This window comes from Chiloscyllium plagiosum, chromosome 15, assembly GCF_004010195.1.
Source record: "Chiloscyllium plagiosum isolate BGI_BamShark_2017 chromosome 15, ASM401019v2, whole genome shotgun sequence".
Taxonomy (NCBI): domain Eukaryota; kingdom Metazoa; phylum Chordata; class Chondrichthyes; order Orectolobiformes; family Hemiscylliidae; genus Chiloscyllium; species Chiloscyllium plagiosum.
Genome location: NC_057724.1, coordinates 4,581,675 through 4,589,594, shown reverse-complemented (window position 1 = coordinate 4,589,594; position 7,920 = coordinate 4,581,675). Strand labels below are relative to the sequence as shown.

General features: G+C 43.2%; 1 protein-coding gene across 3 annotated transcripts in view; it reads right to left on the bottom strand.

Moving 5' to 3' along the window:
- LOC122557061 (interferon-inducible GTPase 5-like) overlaps positions 1-4,055 on the bottom strand; it is an 11,367-nt gene extending 7,312 nt beyond the window's left edge. For 2 of the 3 annotated variants that reach the window (XM_043704319.1, XM_043704317.1), the window contains exon 1: positions 3,878-4,055. The gene's annotated coding sequence lies outside the window, so the exon portion shown is untranslated. Of the gene's footprint in view, positions 1-2,961; positions 3,096-3,877 lie in introns of those variants that run through there. The other variant, XM_043704318.1, reaches the window with a different exon arrangement.
- Between the last annotated feature and the right edge of the window lie 3,865 nt (positions 4,056-7,920).

Genomic DNA, 7,920 nt, shown 5'->3' with positions numbered 1-7,920 from the left:
AACTCCATTTGCCACCTCTCAGCCCAATCCTGCAGTTTATCCAAGTTTCCCTGCAACCTGCAACATTCTTCCCAACTGTCCACTACTCCACCGACTTTAGTGTTATCTGCAAATTTACTAACCCATCCACCTATGCCTGCGCCTAAGTGATTAAGGGGAGATCTAATAGAAACTTACAAGACAATACATGGCTTGGAGAGGGTGGACGCTAGGAAATTGTTTCTGTTAGGTGAGGAGACTAGGACCCGTGGACACAGCCTTAGAATTAGAGGGGGTAAATTCAGAACAGAAATGCGGAGACATTTCTTCACCCAGAGAGTGGTAGGCCTGTGGAAGTCATTGCCACAGAGTTCAGTGGAGGCTGGGACGCTAAACGTCTTCAAGGCAGAGATTGATAAATTCTTGATGTCACAAGGAATTAAGGGCTACGGGGAGAATGCGGGTAAGTGGAGTTGAAATGCCCATCAGCCATGATTGAATGGCGGAGTGGACTCGATGGGCAGAATGGCCTTACTTCCACTCCTATGTCTTATGGTCTTATGGAACCCTTTTTCAGGACTCGCCTTGAACTCTACCTTGGATTCCAGCATCTGCAGTTTTTTTTTGTCTCTAACTAAGTACCTAAATCAGCAGTCGCAAGGCAACACAGTCACTGGATCTTCCTGCTATGGATTTAATTCTTTACACAGAGAGTTGTGAGAGCATGGAATGCATTGCCAGCAGCAGTTGCGGAAGCAAGGTCATTGGGGACATTTAAGAGTCTACTGGACATGCATATGGTCACAGAAATTTGAGGGTGCATCCATGAGGATCAGTGGTCGGCACAACATCGTGGGCTGAAGGGCCTGTTCTGTGTTGTACTGTTCTATGTTCTATGAATTAGGATAATTATGATCTGCACCATCAGTGTTCTACCTGTTTAAAACCCTCCACCCCCACCAACATGGAGGAGAACATTATATCCTGTCCTGTGACTGTGTTTAGCTATCCTTGGAGGATGCATCCTTGGAGAATGAGACTGGATAGTTAATCTTAGGTAACACAGAAAAGGAGGAAGCATTAATATTTTGTCTCAGTTTTCACTGTGGAGGACATGAATGCCATCCTAGTAAAGCTGATAATGCCGAGATTATAGAAAAGGAGAAAGTTAAAACAATCATCATCATAGGGATATAACACTGAACAAATTATTGGGATTGAAGGCAAACATAGCCAGATGGCCTACATCCTGTGGTCTTAAAGAAAGTGGCAGTGGAGATAGTGGATCCACTGGTTACAATATTCCAAAATTCCCTGCAAGTTGGAAAATTCCAGTTGACTGGAAAAATGCTAATACAATGCCATTATTCAAAAAGTGGGCACTTAGTTTAACGTCTGCCATCGGGAAATTGTTAGAATCTATTATTAAGGAAGTAATAAAGAAAGTCAAACCACAGTCCATTGCATGGATTTATGAAGGGTAAATCATGTTTGACTAATTTGCTAGTGTTCTTTAAAGATATAATTAAAACAGTGGATAATGAGAATCCTGTAGGTGTAGTACACCTGGACTTCGAGAAGGCATTTAGTAAGATACCAAACAATAAACAGGGTAAGATCACATGGGGTTGGAGTAATGTATTAGCTTAGAGGATAGAGCTATAGGGCGAGGCTGAATAGACTGGGGCTACATTCCCTGGAGCATCAGAGGCTGAGAGGTGACCTTACAGAAGTTTATAAAATCATGAGAGGCATTGATAGCGTGAATAGCCAAGTTCTTTTTCTGTGGGTTTTGGAGTCCAAAATTAAAAGACATAGATTTAATTTGAGAGGGGAAAGATTTAAAAGGAAACTAAGGGAAAACCTTTTCACATACAAGGTGGTGCATGTATGGAACAAGCTGCCAGAGGAAGTGGTGGAGGCAGATACAATTACAACATTTAAAAGACATGATGGGTACATGAATACAAAGAGTTTAGAGAGATATGGGTCAAATACTGACAAATAGGATTAAGATATCTAGTCAGCATGGACTAGTCGGACTGAAGGGATTGTTTCTGTGCTATATAACTCTATGACTCTATAACTCTATAACATAGATACAGGAATATTGTAAATTGGCTATTGTTCATGCAATGAAATCAAACAGTAATATAAGATTACATTGTTGCTTTATGCCTCACAGTCAATCATCAGTACACCTTTCAGACAGGTAATGGGTGGCATGGTGGCATGGTGGCACGGTGGCACAGTGGTTAGAACTGCTGCCTCACAGCGCCAGTGACCCGGGTTCAACTCCCGCCTCAGGTAACTGTCTGTGTGGAGTTTGCACATTCTCCCCGTGTCTGTGTGGGTTTCCTCCGGGTGCTCCGGTTTCCTCCCACAGTCCAAAAATGTGCGGGTCAGGTGAATTGGCCATGCTAAAAATTGCCCGTAGTGTTAGGTGAAGGGGTAAATGTAGGAGAATGGGTCTAGGTGGGTTGCTCTTCGAAGGGTCGGTATGGACTTGTTGGGTCGAAGGGCCTGTTTCAACGCTGTAAGTAATCTAATCTAATTTCAGTATACCTTGAAGAAGTATATTCATGATCTCATCACTACAATTGCATGTGATCTGTGATTTTATAAAATTCAGACTCCATATTTCCTCACGTTACATGATGCATAACACTCTAAGAGAAGCATGATCTTCTGCTCTGATTGAATATTTTCATTTGAGTCCAGATATTGAGACTTGCCTGTGAATGGAATGTCTATCTATAATAGCCCACGGTAATAAACATAGAACATAGAACAATACAGCACTGTAAGTGATGTCTGTGCTGATCATGATGCCATTCTAAACTAATCCCATCTCTGTAGAATCTTTTGGTATCACATTATCATATTATTAACATTTCTACATCAGCTGAAGATGGGGGGGGGGCAAAACCAATATCAATGCAATTATTCACAAGATCGAACAGTAGAATGATCGCTCATTACCACAGCGTTGAGGATAATCAGGGATGAAGGATAACGATGGGCAGCAGGGTGCCTCAAATAGGTGGCATGGTGGCTCAGTGGTTAGCACCAGGGTCCCAGGTTTGATTCCAGCCTCAGGCTACTGACTGTGTGGAGTTTGCACATTCTCCCCGTATCTGCCTGGACTTTCTCTGGGTGCTCCGGTTTCCTCCCACAGTCCAAAGATGTGCAGGTCAGGTGAATTGGCCATGCTAAATTGCCCATAGTGTTAGGTGCATTAGTCAGAGGGAAATGGGTCTGGGTGGGTTACTCTTCGGAGGCTCGGTGTGGACTGGTTGGGCTGAAGGGCCTGTTTCCACACTGTGGAGAATCTAATCTAATCTAAAAAAAAGCCCACCTTGCCAGTGATGCTCATGCCCTATGAAAAAATATCAAAAAATTTTTGAAAGGGATAATTTCATCCTAACAGGGAAGGAGAGAAAACGTAAGGGGACATTTGCCATTTTTGGTTTTGACATTTTCAGTGGATTTCTCCTCTGTGTATTGATGATAATTCCTCTTCTATGGAGAACAATCAGCATGTTGTTAGACAACGCTTCCTGTTTCAGTAACAGCACAGTCGTCAACATTTTATCAAAAGACTCATTTCTTTTCAAGAGGCATCTCTTGGGGTTTGTTTCTCATGTAAAACTTTCATTTCCACTCTGATGTCCAAACGAAACCTCCTGACTTTTCGAAATCAGTGTGTTAAACACAGCCAGAAGCTGCAGAGAAAAGCAGATGGAGATAGATGGAAATCATTCACAGCGATCTTTAATGTTGAGCTGTCATTTTGTTCATAATTGCTGAATATGATTCCCTCTCATCATTTCACTAACTCCACACCACACCACACCCCCCCCCCCCCCCAGTTTGTTGTTTGATCCTTGATCCTTACCTGTGCTGCTTCCTTGAAGGAGGAGAGTCTATCAGTGAAGCTCTCCCACTGTCAGCACCTTAATGCAGAGTGACTGCTCCTGCTGCTCTCTCTCAACAGCGGCACTGAGCAATTCCTGATGAAGGGCTTCTGCCCGAAACGTCGATTTTACTGCTCCTCGTATGCTGCCTGAACTGCTGTGCTCTTCCAGCACCACTAATCCAAAACCGAACAGAAACTGTTACACTCAGTCAGCTGACTACTGTACACTGTCCAATGAGAATCACACACAATGAATGCTCACTTACTGCCAGGTAGATTATATTTTTATAGTTTGTGACTCTCAGAACTCTGTATTTCGTGTTTGTTATGATTGGAATAGAACCAATGAACTGGAAGCATTTTGTACAGTTACTTTAAGGACTAGACTGAGGGGCTGTGCATTCACCAAAACACCCCTTCAGTGGTGTACGTTGCATTTTGGTTCCATTAGAATCATACTGCACAGGCAGAAGCCATATTCTGCACTGTGTGACTGTAACGATTTTACCACTCTTTCACTTATCTCCCTGTCTCTCTTTTCACTTCTCTCTTAGCAGAAAAGTATCAAAGGAGCAGTTTATCTACACAAAAAGGAACCTTTGCAAATACATATTCAGTTAAAGCTATGATAGGCAACACCCTTTGCCAAACAAAGAGGTTAATCCTCAAGAACACCCCTTAACGAAATAGGACATATTTCATTGCACAGTCAACATGACTTTGTACCTATATTCATATTGACAGTGAAGTATGACCAGCAGAGCTGACAATTTTAAGCATAGAGAATCAGGAGGCAGAGTACGGAATCTGTGGGTGCGGATGAGGTAGGAGATAAACAATGACAGACATTAGAGAAAAGCCTCAGCTTTCTCTCATTATTACAAAATCATTCAAACTGCTGCTGTTTACAATTGCAGAGGATGTGCAGCACCTCGGCTTTTATTGGCACTCTCCCTTTAAACCTTCAACCTCTACAAAGTATGTGGATAAGTACTTTAAATATCATAACATTCGAGGGTATGGGACAAGTGTTCTTTTAATAGTAATTGTGTTCTCGATGGGCCGAATGGGCTGTATGAATATATGAATCTCCGTGGTTGGTCGGATTTCCTCTGGTTATCAGTAACTCAAAGCCATTCGAACGATGGAATATGTTCAGTGTTCTCTGTTAAAGTAAAGTACACCACAAAATATACTGCAAATATCTTAAAATGCTTACAATCGCAGGGAACCCTTTCTGGACTTGTCCGAATATCAGACCAGAACAGGTCGCTAGCCAACTCTGTCACAACCTTCAGTTATTCATCAGAACCAGTTCCCTGAGGCATATTCCCCAATTGTTCTGAGTTTTTTTAAAAGAAGCTATACATCCATGGGCCAATGGGCTGAGGAGTGGCAGATGGAGTTTAACTTAGATGAATGCGAGGTTGTCCATTTTGGGAAAGCAAATCTTAGCAGGACTTATGCACTTAATGGTAAGGTCCTAGGGAGTGTTACTGAACAAAGAGACCTTGGAGTGCAGGTTTATAACTCCTTCAAAGTAGAGTCGTAGGTAGATAGGATAGTGAAGAAGGCTTTCCATTATCGGTCAGAGTATTGAGTACATGAGTTGGGAGGTCATGTTGCACTGTACAGGACAAAATTTTGGAATATTGTGTGCAATTCTGGTCTCTCTCCTATTGGAAAGATGTTGTGAAATTTGAAACGGTTCAGAAAAGATTTACAAGGATGTTGCTAGGGTTGGAGGATTTGAGCTCTCAAGAGAGGTTGAATAGGCTAGGGCTGTTTTCCCTGGAATGTAGGAGGCTGAGGGGTGACCTTATAGAGGTTTATAAAATCATGAGGGGCATGGATAGGATAAATAGACAAAGTCTTTTCCCTGGGTGGGGGAGTCCAGAACTCGAGGGCATAGATTTAGGGTGAGAGGGGAAAATTATAAAAGGGACCTAAGGAACAATGTTTTCACGCAGAGGATGGTACGTGTATGGAATGAGCTGCCCGAGGAAGTGGTGGAGACTAGTATAACTGCAGCATTTGAAAGGGATCTGGATGGGTATATGAATAGGGAAGGTTTGGAGGGATATGTGCTGGGTGCTGGCAGGTGGGACTAGATTGGGTTGGGATATTTGGTCGGCATGGACATGTTGGACCGAAGGGTCTATTTCCGTGCTGTACATCTCTATGCCTCTAACTGCGGATGCTGTAAATCAGAAATAAAAACACACATTGCTAGAAAAGCTCAGCAGATCTGGCAGCATCTGTGCACAGAAATCAGAGTTAACATTTCAAGTCCGGTGACCCTTCCTCAGAACTGATGGTAGCTCAGAAAATGTTGGTGTTTCTGTGAAAACTAACAGTTGGAGAGACAAAGGAATGGATAATCTGGCTCGGAGAGTGGGGAGAGGGGGTTACTGTAGTTGTTAATGGAGACTGTTAGTCATGAACAAGAGGTAGTGTGTAATGGCAGACTATGTGATAGCAAGGTCTGGCGTGTGAGGTTGTGGGGGGGCGAGGACATGGGAAAGTTCAGGGCCTAAAATTATTGAACTCGACATTGAGTCCAGAGAGTTGCAGGCTCCTAAGCGAAGATGAGGTGGTGTTCTTCCAGCTTGTGCTGAGCTTTGCTGGAGCACTGCAGTAAGCCTGGGACAGAGATGTCGGTCATGGAACAGAGTGGTGTGTTAAAGCGGCAGGCAACTGGAAGTTCAGTGTCTTTTTTTGAGCAAAGCTTGGATGTTCTGTGAAGCGCTTACCCAGCCTATGTATCATTTCCCCAATGTAGAGGAGACCACATTATGAGTAATGAATGCAGTAGACTAGTTTGTGCGAAGTGCAGATAAAGTGCAGCTTCACTTGGAAGATGTGTTTGGGCCCTTGGATACTGAGGAGGGAGGAGGTAAATGGGCAGGTGTTACATCTTCGTGGTTACAAGGCAAGATACACCCCGTGTATCTGTGGGGTGGGGGGGGGGGGTGTTGGGAGTGAAGGAAGAGTGGAGCAGGGCATCCCAGAAGGAATGTGGAAGGTGGACAAGGGAAGGGAGGGGAATATGTGTCTGGTGGTGGCATCTGCCTGGAGGTGGCAGAAAGGGTGGCTGATGAGCTTCTGGATGTAGATGCTGGTGGGATGGTAGGTAAGGACCAAGGGAAACCTATCGTGGTTGCGGGAGGGAAGAGAGGTGGTGAGGGCAGAAGTGCAGGAGTTGGGTCAGACCTGGTGGAGAGCCCTATCAACAATGGTGCTGGGGAGTCCTCAGTTGAGGAAGCAGGTGGACATTTCAGAGGACATTTCTTTCTTCATTACATTATCATGGAAGGACTGTTATTCCACTTCATAGTATATTACGTCATTCCAAAATAGGAAAATATGTGATGCCCATAATGCCTTTGTAATTTCCTTTGCTTATGTTGATGGCATTTAATCTTTTAATTAAATGGATAATTCAGGAAATTATAGATATGTTTTATGGACATAATACAGTGACAGAATCCAGGGATAAGGAGCAAAGGTGATGAAGCACAGTTTCAAACCAAATCAGAGTATTCTGAAGATGGTGGTGTCATGGTAATGTCTCTGGATTAATAATCCCAAGGCCTGGGCTAGTTGCCTAGGGACACCAGTTTAAACCTTACACAGCAGCTGGTAGACTATAAACTCACATAAGGAAACTGTTTGTTGTGATCATGAGATCATTCACAATTTTCATAAAAAAAGCTCTCATTCACCAAAGTCCTTCGGGGAAGAAAATCTGCCATCCTTACCCATCTGACCTATTTGATTCCAGACTCACAGCAATGTGGTTCATTCCTAACTGCCCTCTGAAATGGTCCTACAAGCCACTCAGTTCAAATTTAATTAGCAACATCTATGACCCAAGAAAGAATTAAGAAAAATAAACTAATCCCCTGAATGACCAATTGTCTGGATGATAAACAGAAAAAAAACGAGTTCAGGGATCAGTCATTGATGAACCTGATCTGTTTCAGTAACCATGATACGGAGGTGCCGGTGTTGAACTGGTG